General features: G+C 33.0%; 1 long non-coding RNA gene across 1 annotated transcript; it reads right to left on the bottom strand.

The window, feature by feature from the left end:
- Positions 1-4,945: 4,945 nt before the first annotated feature.
- LOC143235419 (uncharacterized) lies at positions 4,946-8,761 on the bottom strand. Its single transcript, XR_013019182.1, has 3 exons — positions 8,680-8,761; positions 8,311-8,388; positions 4,946-7,812 (listed from the first exon to the last, which is right to left on the bottom strand). It is a non-coding gene; the product is annotated as an uncharacterized LOC143235419 (long non-coding RNA).
- Positions 8,762-13,631: the final 4,870 nt, after the last annotated feature.

Below are 13,631 nucleotides of genomic sequence, written 5' to 3'. Positions count from 1 at the left end.
TACTGCCATTAATCCCACGGGTGTAGTGCTGATAGTAATGGGAGGAGTCATTTCATAAAGAGTATGCTCTTGAATCACAGCCTTTCTCTTTTCAATACTGGTTCTTATACTTATTTTCATGCATCTAGTCAGTCTTTTACTACTGCTAATCTCGCTATCTGCTCCCCTTTTTGGAGAGTTGACAGTGAGCCACAGGACAGTGATCATTTTGAGAAAGACTAGTTGTGGTCGATGCCTTGATAGAAGCTGCACCAACTCAACTAGCCCTCTTTCACTGCTCTCTCAGATTCTACCGTCGTCTGTAAGTCATCAATAGATGACTGTGTTGCAGCAGTGACTGACTTTATTGTCCACGTCACTGCTCAATGTATTCCTAAAACACATGTTTTTATGGTATCCTCGTCCATAGTGGAATCTTGCCTACCACATGATATGGAAAGCTCAGAAATAGGCTTGGGATACCTTTCGTAGGTATCCAATCTTTCAAACTTCATTGCTTTTCAGTGGGCCTGTGCACAGTGGGCCTAGTTCAGCAGGTATGGCGTCAAAGGAAGAAGGAATCTTAGATTAAGTACACAACCAGCATCTCTTCTACTATCCGTTCTAAAATCATATGGTACAAAGGTAGTGAGTAGTGTACGTCTGTCCCCCTTTTGGTCATGCTCTCTGATGGCTAGGAAGTTAGTGATGACCTCTCAGTGAACGTTTTTTCATACGTGTATCACTTCTTCTTCATCCTCCACCTTTTTAACCATCAAAACTCGGGCAGAGTCATCGACTCTTTCCTTCTGAGCTGATAATCTCTATGACTATAATTGCCCCTCTACATAGGTTGATCTCAAGCTAGCTCTAAATCATTCTGGCACTACATCAGTTGGACTTAATTATATTCACTACGAGACGTTGCGCCATCTCTCCTCTGTCTCTCTTGCAATTCTTCTGGTTGTGTTTTGACTGAATCTGGAAGGTGAATGTTTTTCGTGATGCTTGGCACCGGGTTATTCTCCTCCCCTCTTCTTAGCTTTCAAACTACCATACAATTGCTTTGACGAGCTGTCTTTGTAAGATCTTAGAGATAATGATTAATGCTCGTCTTATTTGGTTTCTCGAATCAAACAACTTTCGCCCACCTAGTGTGAGTTCCGACGACAATACTCCTCCGTGGACTACCTGATTCGACTTGAAACGCTGATCAGAAAAGCCTTTCTGAAACAAGAACATCCTGTGTCAGTATTCTTTGACCATGAGAAGGCTGACGATTCTACGTGAAGATATGGCACTTTGCGAGACCTCCACTCATCGGGTTACATGATCGTTTGCCAATCGACCTTAAACAAGCCCTCATCAAAGCCCGGAAAGAGCAAGCCCGTGTAGAAGACGAAAAAGAAAAACAGCAAACCCATATCAAAGCGGAAACAAAAAGTAAAAGTGTTGAAACCAAACAAGACTGTATCGAAGCTGACAAAGACATTATGCTGATATAAATGGAAATTAAACTTAACTCTAATTGACCAATGCGAAATTACAACTTTGAACTCAATCGATATATTAAGGTAACACCACTTAATGAAAGTGAAGTTGATAAATACTTCCAACACTTTGAAAAGGTTGTCCAAACTATAGAATGGCACACTGAAAAATGGTCATTATTATTACACAGTGTTATAACTGTTAAAGCATAAAAACCTATGCTACTATCTCTTTAGAAGATTATCCAGATTATAATAAGGTTAAAACAGCTATTCTCAAAGCATACGAGTTAGTACCACAGGCTTATCGCCAAAAGTTTTGAGGTTATTGCAAGCAAGATAAAGAAACTTATATGTAATTCGCCTACGAGAAAGAGGTTTATTTTGATTGATGCTGTAATTATATGCATATTGCCAGCAGTTTCGATAAATTAAGAGAATTATATCTAATTGAAGAGCTTAAACGCTGTACAAGTAACGACCTAAAAACTTGTATGAAGAGTTGTAACACTACAGAAAGCAATTGCTCTTTCAGATGATTACATTTTAACATATAAAACCACTTTTCACAAAAAGAAATTTCTGTTGACTCAGAAAAACCTGTACCTGTTTAATTAAGTAAAATTCAGAATTTTTTTAAAAATTCAGTTTCTGTAGCTCGAAATCTTATTACAGACGGGATAGAACTTCATTAAAGTCATCAAGGCCCGTATGCTATTGTAAAAAAACCTAATCAAAATATGTGCAATTATTGGTGTTTGAAAAAGAAAATGAGGCAATACCCAGTGTTTTCGTGTCCATATATGGATGTAGGTTTACCAGATCACCCGGTGTTATTGATTGTGTCACTGATAAAAAGGCTGATGTAGTTATAAAATAAATTAAACCTTTCGTGTCTGTTGGTTCTGTGTCTTTGACAAATGATACTAATAAACCCATATGTATTCTATGTGTATGGGGCGACACATTCATTGTTGTTAGAGGGTATCTTGCTCTCAGATTCGAGTTATGCCACTGATGAATCTGTTATTGCTCAAGGTATTGAGGGTGGTTTTGTCAATTTTCCTCTTTATAATATTTATTTAACATCAAACCTACTTTCTGGACCAGTGGTGAGACCAACTCTGTAAATTCAGAATGTATTATTATTATCGTTAGGAAACGATTTGGCTGGGGGAGAATTTGTTGTTTAACCAAAGATGATTAGCGAGTTAGTCTCTGTTTCATCGAAGGATGATGATGTTGAAGAGAGTCTCAATATGTTTCCCTCGTGTGCTGTGACTCGAGCTCGAGCTAAGAAATTAAATTTTAAGAAATGATAGACAATTCTGCATGGAATGATATTATAGATTTGTGTCAGTCATTTTGTGGACTTATTAGGGATCTTGTGAATAACTGTGCTACTGACAATTCTTAAGTTAGCGACAATGATGAATGCGAGGGAGCTGATTCAACACGGGAAGTTCCGTTTGCGAAAAGAAAATTGCTCGCTAAGCAAGAAAACTACCCGCATGCCTCTTCACTATTTAAATATGCACTCCCAAAGAATGAGCTTGAAAAAGTTCCAAATGATTACTTTTTGTAAAAATGATGAGAAAATAGAGACCACCAAATCTACCAGGTTTAGAGGATTAAGCTGTAGTATGTCATATTGTTGTTTCAGAAATGTATCATTTCGAAGACGGCTGATATTAAAACTTTAATTAAAATAAAGTACAAAACATGTCTTAGGAACAAGAGTGTAAAATGCATCGGATTGTAGAGGGCGTTGCAGTTAGATGTTAGGTTATTAATTAGTATAGGTATAAGGTATAATAAGGATGTTCCTTTATGTAGGTTTAATTTTGGTTTGAGGTGTTGTATAAGTACGGCTTCTGAAAGATTCAAATCATGGATACTCCTCACAGTTCGCGGATGACGTAACAGTCTGGAAAAGTGCAGCAACACCAACAATAGTAGCCAAAAATATACAATCACAATTAAACAGAATAAGTAAATATTGTCAGAAATATAGAATCAAAATAAACACAGCTAGAATCCAACTAGTGATATTCACAAAGTTAATTAAACCAAAGTACAACCAGAAATCTATATGAATGGAGCACTCCTTTAGACTGCTACATCTGCAAAATTCCTGGGACAAACACTCGACTCTAAATTAACATGAATAAACCACCTTAATAATATTAGAACAAAAATTTGGCGAAGAACAAACTATACTAGGAATCTAACTGGAAAAAACAGTGGAACAACAGCAGATAATAATTTAAAAATATATAAAACATGCATTAGACCCGTAATTTGACCACGTCGCTCATGCATGGATAAATGCAAGTAAAAACCTAGTACAAGCCAAACTACAAACAATACAAAATACACTACTTACCCAGAACTACCTCATCAGAATTCATGCATAAATACGCAAACATAGCAACAAAATCAGATAGACTCCAACATTGTACAATAAATTATTTTGACAAAAATTAGAGAAAAAACGAACTATACAGATACTGTTTACATGACGAGGATAGTCCTAAACACTTTTCCCCAGTAAATATATATATTTAAATAAAACAAAAAGGCCGTTTATAAACTAGACTCCATATCAGTTTATGGATTAACATCGAAAGGGAATTTATGTAAATGTTTTATGGTTTATGCCCATCTAGCGATAGTGCAAATTATGGAACTTTTGAGAAAAATGGTATATTTGCACCAAGGGTTCGAATCCCCGTCGCACCAAACATGCTTGTCCTTTCAGCCGCGGGGGCGTTATAATTTAACAATCAATCCCACTATTTGTTGGTAAAAGAGTAGCCCAAGAGTTGGCGGTGGGTGGTGATGACTAGCTGCCTTCCCTCTAGTCTTACACTGCTAAATTAGGCACGGCTAGCGCAGATATACACAGTCTCGGTGTATAAAAAACGTGTGACAAAATTATGAGATATTTATTGGTCAAAAATTAGTTCAAAATGTTTCCCAGTTTTGTAAAACTTATCATACCTGTTAATTGGTTGGAAAACCTAACAGAAATTTTTCCGTTACTCCTTTGTAACCTATCCCAGCCTTCGAATAACACCTCAGTCGTGTGATTACTGATTGTGTTAAGCCAAAAAGATAACATTTATATTTAAGCATTTTTACGTGCTGTGTCATTTTATGATTATAGTTATTTGTTTTGATTGTGTTATGTACTGCATGATTTTTAAAATTGTATAAATATATATATGTAATATCTTAGTTAAAAATTGGCATTTTCTAAACCAATTGTAATTAATGCAAATTTTTACATTGGGGAATTCAGGTTCCCAATAAAGCAAGGACTTAAGAATTTTAAGAGTGTTCCAAAAAACTTTGTTTGTAAATCATCGAAATATGCCATGTCATGCAGATTGTTCGTTAAAATAAGGATAATAAGTATGTTTTACTTCAGAAAGATGCTTCACGTATTATAAAATACACACAGTACAAAACACTTACTATAGTCCATTATTATTATTTTCAAAAATTCAATGAATTACAGAAATCAAACACAAAAGATAAAAATGCAAAATAATCATTTGCATAATTCACATCATTAACACAAAAAATCTATTAATCATATGAAACAAACAAACATCAAACTGGAGTGAAATATCAAATATATTAGTAAACATTACCACATTTCATTTCTCAACAACTGTACAATACCATACACATATATATGCATTCTTAATAACAGGTCTAGCACCATAATAAAAACTAAAATATAAATGTGTGGTTCTGACTTCTAAACCCTCCCATCTTTTGCTGCCAACCCTAAATTTTTTTTTTTAGCATTTTCATTGTTGTTGGAAAACCTGAAACACACAGTTTCAAGACCTAAATATGTGCAAATACATACCTATACTTTCTCCACATTTTGGGCCTAAAATGTATGATTTAACTATATTTTCTTCCTCTTTGATCAGAACAAATTTGTAAAGCTGTAGGATCACTTATCCCTTCTAGAGCCTAACACAATCCTCAATATATATTCTTTAAATAAATCAAGATTTTTTATTCTTCAAATAAGCATCATCTTGTACATCGGCACATCTTGTGTACAAACACCTTTGTAAAACATCTAATATCTTGTGTACTACAGACTTGCGTGCTTTACTAAAAGCTTGCCACAGTTTGTAATTGCACATGGTAAATTCAGAGTTATAGTCAACAGTCAGTCTTTCTTTAATAGAGGTTCAGTTCAACAGACCAAGCCTGGGTACGTTTGATTAACATGGCTTAATTCAGATGATGGGAACTATTACAGATTTGAACAGACCGTTAATACATTTTGGGTTTGGAAAAGAACGTTAGGAAGGCTGAAAATCCAAGTTCAGAAATTTATGTTTACTTCTAAAATTATTTATCAATTAGAGTTGTACACTCATGAAGTGGTTTAGCTGTTTCTCCTGTTACATGAAATTATTTTAACTTTTTTTTTATGCACAGAAGTAAAAGTGCACATTTAGCTTGGTTTCAGTTTTATATGTTTAAACTTAGCTTGTGTATTGGTGAACTTAAAAGACATAGCCTTCTGTTACTTTGCCTTTTCTAATCTGTTCAAATATTTACAAAATACACACATTTTAATTACATAGTACTGAAGATACCTTAATTTTATTAGCACAAGAAATTCAGTAAAAAGGTAACTATAAATATTAAAGAAATCTGGTGAAACATTCAACTCCTCAAAATCCCCAATCATAAATTACAATACTGTTTCAAATCATTTTTTCACATTATTGTGCTTAAACTACATTAATATGGAAACTTTACACAATTAGCATTTTCTGAACTAGATATTTCAACATTTTCCAATCACAGTCTAGTACATTACTGAAAATGTTCAATAAACTTCACTGACCACACCAACAGCTTGAAAAATAGTTACAAATACATTATTTACTGCATAATCTTATATAAATAAAAAAAACGTAAAAAGAAAAGGAGTTACTATATACACAGTTTACAATAGGTTACCAGTAGAAAAATGGATAGCCTACCTGAGCCAAATGACCCATCATTATCCCTTGAAAATATTATAATAATACAACAAAATGATAATTCCTCCTGGTTATTTATTTAAAGATCCATTTTTATCAATAAGAATAAAGCCTAAGTGCAACAATGAGGTTATGAAATTTGTTTATATATATACATACGTACACATATATATATATATAAACATTTGCATTGAATTTACTATAATCTAAAACTAAAAAAACAGTTAAAAATTATACAAATCAGCTTGTTTTACTTTCTGCATACATCCATAAAATTTCTATTCTGCGTAGCAAACGTCAGAACTGCTTGAAATTCTATTGCTGTTTTAACTTATAAACCTTTGAATGTAAATAGCTAAATGTAAACAGTAATTATACATTTATTTCACACCTTTACTACAAACATACATACATATATGATGTTTAGACAAATTATTATATTAACTTCCAGTATTCACAAAATTGACCAAAACTTGTATTTAAATGGCATTTTTCTCTGCATCCAGTCTATATAAGTATAGTACATATATATAACTAACCAGTACAGAATTTTACCTTTCAAAATAATCAGATGCAGAATCACAATAACTTGAAAGCTGATTGAACATATACAGAATTCTTCAATTAAAATTTTGATAAATCAAGTCAATCCTCCCAGTTATACTGTTTCTATAAAAGTATGCATGACAATTACTGCATGTTTTATTTCTACCTCGTTTCTTACACTAGTCAAGTTTCATTGGTAATATAAGTACTTTTGATTTTATAATCACATAACTAATACAAAACACTTTTCAAATAATGGTGGAGTTTATTCAGAAATGGAAAGAAGTAAATATTTTACCAATTCTATCAAAGTTTTATATGTACACACATTTTGAATTCACTTCATTTGGTTGTTTCACAGCCTGTACACAAAATCTTACATGCAATGCTTTCACTTTGATTGGCAGTTAACACTAACTACTGTTAAGCATCAACATTTATGTTTACAGTATTACACTTAAAGAATACAAGAAATAATTTATGTTTACGGTATTACACTTAAAGAATACAAGAAATAAACATAATGACATGGTACAAAACTTTGTTGATTATTCTTGCATTTAACCAAAGTAATGTTTGTAAAGAAGTCTTCCAGTAACATTATACAATATGCATTTAATAATCTTTCACATATGAATAATTTATTGATTGTAAATATTTCTATACTGAAATGAATATCTTCTTCAGACTTCTTTGTTTTTTTGCTCAACTAAAAGTTGTGAAATTTCCTAATACTTCAATCTTTTTCCTTGGGAAGCTGTTTTACATACCTGTAAAGCAAACAAAATTAAAGAAGTCTACTATTAGTAGTAGCTTTGTAGATCTTCTGTCTCACATATTTAATGATGATACTGCATTATTCTTCACATCAGGTTAGCTGGATAATTTCACCCATAATAACCAGCTGCTGTTTTATTGCTTTTGTTTAATGAAAATTCAAACCATTATTTGGCACAAGTAATGTTGCCTGTAATGCAAACAGTGCAACTGATGACAAGTTGTGGACATTCTTTTCACCTTCTCAAATGTGTATCACACTCAAAGTCAAATGGTAAGTTTAAACTTAAAGTAATATTATAAAATCTACTTATTTCTGAATGATATTGATAAGCAAGGTTAAGCCTACAATAAAAAAAAACAATTTATTACTTATTTTGCAAAAAACACACAACAAAAACGCAGTTTTTCTTTTAATTTTATACTGATTCTATTAATATTATTATTAATATTAGTATTATACTATAATACTTATATTAGTTATAGTATACCATTAATGTTGGTAGTAGTACCAGTATTAGGGAGTCATTCAAGCTATCTTTCATTTCCGCAGTAGACAGTGTCACAATCTGTGAAAAAAGAAAAAATGCAATTTTCCATTCCACTGTAACAAATAAGGAAAACAGCAGCGAAAAATACAAGGCTACATATGGTGCATGGTTTTCTCTCCAGAAAAAAAACCGGTTAGGTAAAGAACCATAAACATCATATGGTTTTGCAAAAGTGTTGGATTAACTGGCTTAGGAATCAACAAAACAGGTATAAGCCACTGTAAACAATACATTTTCTATACTTTCCAAAAGTTACATATCTTACAATAAATATTCTATAGTAAAACCTTAATCAGACTTTATAATTACATATGTTTTTCACCGGAATACTATCCCTAAAATGAATTTAGTCTTCGCAGTGTAGACATACGCGACATGCAGTGGAACTCCGGGAAAAAATGTTGTCGTTTTTTTAAATTTCGCCTTTTAATAAGAAGAAATAAAAATTACTATATTATGTTTTATAATATTAAATACCTGCCAACATATTTTATGCATTTGAAATTAGAAAACGTAATTACGATATTTATGAGAAAATGAAGTCTTTAACTTTATTACCCAGTGGATCAGAGGTACGTTTATTGATTTACAACGCTAAAATCTGAGGATTGGATCCCACGATGAAGCATTTCACACAATATATTTTACCACCTTCGTACTAAAACAAATGAACACGTCAATAATTAGTAAATAAAGTGTTTTGTGCAGTATTTTGTAGTTTGTTGACATATTAGCTATTAAATATATACGTAAAGTTGAGCAAATATATCTAATTATAATTCCATTGTACAAGTCATTAGTTAGCCCTCATCTGCAAATTGGGATATTATGTACACATTGTACAGGCTTAGTCTACATATTTTAGAGAGAACATTGAAATGTTGGAAATCATCCAGAGGAGGGCTACTAGGACAGATTGTCACATGGTGTATCCAGGTGAATTGATTATAAGCCATCCAATGGTACACCTATATGTTTGTGGACTTACATCATTGAAACCCAGGTTTCGATACCCGTGGTAGGCAGAATACAGATAGCCCATTGTGTAGCTTTGGCGCTTAATTAAAAAACAACCACAACATGGGGTTTACCTGATAGGTTGTTTAATGGAAAATTAAAGAAAATGAATTGAACGCAACATGTAATATACTATAACCATGATATTTATTAATTGAAAAGGAAAATACGTGTATACTTGCTTACAATGAATTGTCTTTTCTTTGAAGAGTCAATATCAGGTCAGAATTTGACGAGACTAGGAATCAGATTAATTAACTAACTTAACATAATGGAACAAGATCACATGTCGCAATGTTCTTCACGAACAGAAACCACAAAATTTTGAGAATGACAAAGGAACAAAGGCATCTTGAAACAAAATTAAGTTAATAGTTTTCTTGAGAATTTTGTGTGTAAAACCTGAACATATTAAGAACGAAGAATGATTTTTCGTCTGAATATTGCTATTACAAAAAGAAGAAAGTTATGGTTATTTCCATATTACATTTATTGTTTTCCTTACTTCATGTTTGTTCCAAGCCAATAAATAACATTCATTTTAAAATCAGTAATATTTGTCCTCACGCCAGTCAGGAATTACGTTGACATTTTGTGGTTTTTAAAAATTTATATTATTTCACATACATTATAACCTTTAAACAACGAAATGCAAGGGCCCGGCCTGGCCAAGCGTGTTTAGGCGTGCGACTCGTAATCTTACACTGCTAAATTAGGGACGCCTAGCGCAGATAGCCCTCGAGTAGCTTTGTGTGAAATTAAAAAACAAACAAACGAACGAAATGCAAAAATACGCTTAATTGAATGTGCATAGCGTTGGTCTAAAGTATAAACACTGTAGAGAGAAAGAATTTTAACTATAATTCCGAATTTTCAACGCGTAAATGTACGAAGTGTTGCAAGCTTTAAGTAAAATATGCAAGTGTGTTGTACACAAAATATAAATGTTTTACAAACGTATTTGCATTCAAGATATCTTCTTGAAGTTATGACGTTATATCCTCCTAGATATAGATCACTACTTTTCCATGAACAGAAGCTAAATGTGAATTTGTCAGAACAAAGTTTGTGTCAACAGACCAAAATGTAGTTTTTGTTTGAAGTGCCTGTAATACCACAAAATCCAATAGTATTCCAGCTAATTCTGTGTCTACAAAAAGGAATGTACCAAGATCAACTTTTCATTAAAATATCTGGGCTGACCATATTTTTATGAAAAAGTATTTGATTGCATTATCTTAAGTTGGTGGTCAGATCTGTTTTGGGCTTCTCAAGTTTCCAAAAGTTATAGCTGCAGTACTAATGACCTCATCAGTCAAAACAGGTACAAATTTCTGACTTGCTCCTCAGCAAGGTCAGGACAGTCTACCTAAATGTGACCCAACTCTCCAGAAACAAAGCATATGCTTTGCCCCTCTGGAATGGGATGATACTCAGGTGGAGAAACTACTGGACATGGCAGCATAAATATTATAAAATTAACAGAATAGCTCTAACTATTCACTGGAAGCTAATGTGACTGCACTGCAACTCCAGTATGCATGAGTTTTTGGTTGATCCATAGATGGTTTCGACCTGATATGATTTAAGAGCCTTGGAAAAAAAACATTCTGTATATGTGGAAGTCACTACAGTTGTTATTAAAGGCTTCTTTCATTCCATGTAATTCAAATTTACAACTTTGAATCTCATCATGACAGTAACTGCCTCCATTACCAAGAGAAGGCAACTATTACATGAACATTCCAATAAGCATATCTTCATGACTTGTAGTGGCCAACCAAAGTTAGCATCACCATACACATGGTACATATCACCTACATAAGTGGTCGAGCTTCCTACTTTACAAGCCTTAGGCTCATCCCTAAAGACTACTCTATGCCTTTGTGCAACTTACTGATGACTGTCTTGCAGCTGCTCCTTGTTTAAGAGTGGAAGTGAGTCTTGAAGAGGACTGTTTTGACTAAGCACAAGACATTGAATTGCCTTCTCAGAAGCTGTTCCATTCTTAGCATTCACCTACCTGAAATGTTTCAAAGCTGGTCTAGGCTTTCCTTTTCTGAGCTGTTGAACATTGAAGGGGTGATAATTAGTTTAATCTCACTCATGAGGACCAATGGGTTTGATCCAAGAGTTACCAACCTCTTGTCCATTACTTGATCATGAGATTTGCAACAACGTTGGTTTCTTAAGCAGCAACAAAGTCCATAATAACCCAGATTAGAATTTTTGTCATGGAACCTAAAATTTTTGTAGCATATCTTGTTGTGGTTCAAGGAAACTGAACACACTTGAGATTTACTCAATAGGTTTGCTTAAGATAAGATTCAAACAAGATATAGTATCACAGAACAGCTTCAACTAATGAATTAAAGGCTATTGAGGACAATGTCCTTAATTAGTTGTATAGATATCTGTCATAAAAGACAATCTTAAATAATTCAGAAGAAAAACAGTTTGTTTATTTGCTTATGATGAATATGATTTTGGTTTCATTTTTAATTTCATGCAAAGCTACATGAGGGCTATCTGCACTATCCATAATTTTGAAGTGTAAGACTGGTGGGAAGGCAACTCGTCATAACCACCCACTGCCAACTTTTGAATAGTGGGAATGACCATAACATTATAATGCTCCCACAGCTGAAAGGGCAAGCATGTTTAGTGTGACAGGGATAGAACCTGCAACCCTCAGATTATGAGTCAAGTATGTAACAACCTTGCCACACTGAGCTATTTCTTCTTCTCAGAGTCATATAAGGTCAAGTTATGAATAGAATAGGAATCAGACAAACTAAATGAAAAGATTAAAATTAAATTTCGTATTTACCTAGCATTAATGTGCTCTTATGTTACTTGTGATTCTCATTTCACTTTAGAGGGGCCATGATTTCTAGATATTACCTGTGCAATTAGTGAAGGACATCCTAAAACAATCTTATATAGCAGTATTCTCAGCAGGTAGTGGCACAATACACCTAACTTTGAAAATGAAAAAGGCACAAAATTAGCATGAAAGTCACTCAGTGCTTTTCTTCACCATGTATTGTGTGAATTAACACATATCAAGAAAAATAGGGTCAACTATCATTAGAATGAATAAACTTATGATACATATATCTATATAATTCATACAAGGATGGTTTAGGTGTTTTGAAATTTTCTTTTGAAAGTAGAATAGTCAAGAGGTATCTTATTGAAATGTTTAAATTATGGGAATTTATAGTTTCATTGCAATAGTTTTTTTCATATGTAATGGAGAAAGTGTTAGGACTACAGGACACAAATTTTTGGCAGGATGGAGTTACCTTCAGTTAAAATAGTTAGAGTTTTTTTTAATAAAGCTGCTAACTTTAGGAGCAGGTAACATTCAGCTGTAGAAAATGCATTAAATAAAGGGCTGTTTTGGTGAATGTTAAAATAAAAAGAGATGACTCTGTGCTGTGGTTTTATAGTTTAGTGTAGTGGATGGGACAGCTGAGAATAAGTGAAAAAGATTAATCAATAGGTTTCTTATTGCTTTTAACTTTTGTATTTGTTATGCAATTTAAAGTTTATTACACATTAAACAAACTACACAGATGTTTATAGGTTACATCATTTAACTCTCATTCCTATTAATGTTTTGTTGTTAAATTATATCTGTTTGAAAGCTATAGAAATATTCATTGACATGTAACAGGCAGGCCCTTAGGCTAGTTATTTAAGCTTCAACTTTAATGGTAATTACATCAAATTTATTTAATTATGGAACACAGTGGAGATTGGGCCTTACGAGTCACTAACTCGAGCAAACTTATGAACAACCTGAAAAAACAATTCTGAGACTGAGACTAAACAAAATGAATTAATTTTATTTAAATTCTTACAATGACATATACTTTTTATGTAACAAACAGTTAATTCTTTAATATTCAAACCTTTAAACTGACCATCACCAATAATGTGTTCATATATATATATATATATATATATATATACACGATACTCAGCCAAATTATAGGTACCAACTTAAACTACACCGATTGAAGAGAAATAATAATCTTACTTAGATCAAAGTTGAGGAGGTGTTCTGTTGCAGGTTAGAAATTATTTTGGAACTGTTGGTTCACACTTAAGAGAATTTCTATAAACTCTGGGAAACTGGAGAATCGTACGGAACAACTTGCCAAGCTAGGCTAGGTTGAGTTAACATGTGTCTAGTAATATTATTGTTTTTGCTGCTCAGCACATAAACATCAATT

This window comes from Tachypleus tridentatus, chromosome 12 (genome assembly GCF_004210375.1).
Source record: "Tachypleus tridentatus isolate NWPU-2018 chromosome 12, ASM421037v1, whole genome shotgun sequence".
Taxonomy (NCBI): Eukaryota; Metazoa; Arthropoda; class Merostomata; order Xiphosura; family Limulidae; genus Tachypleus; species Tachypleus tridentatus.
This window is presented reverse-complemented; position numbering and strand designations above follow the sequence as displayed.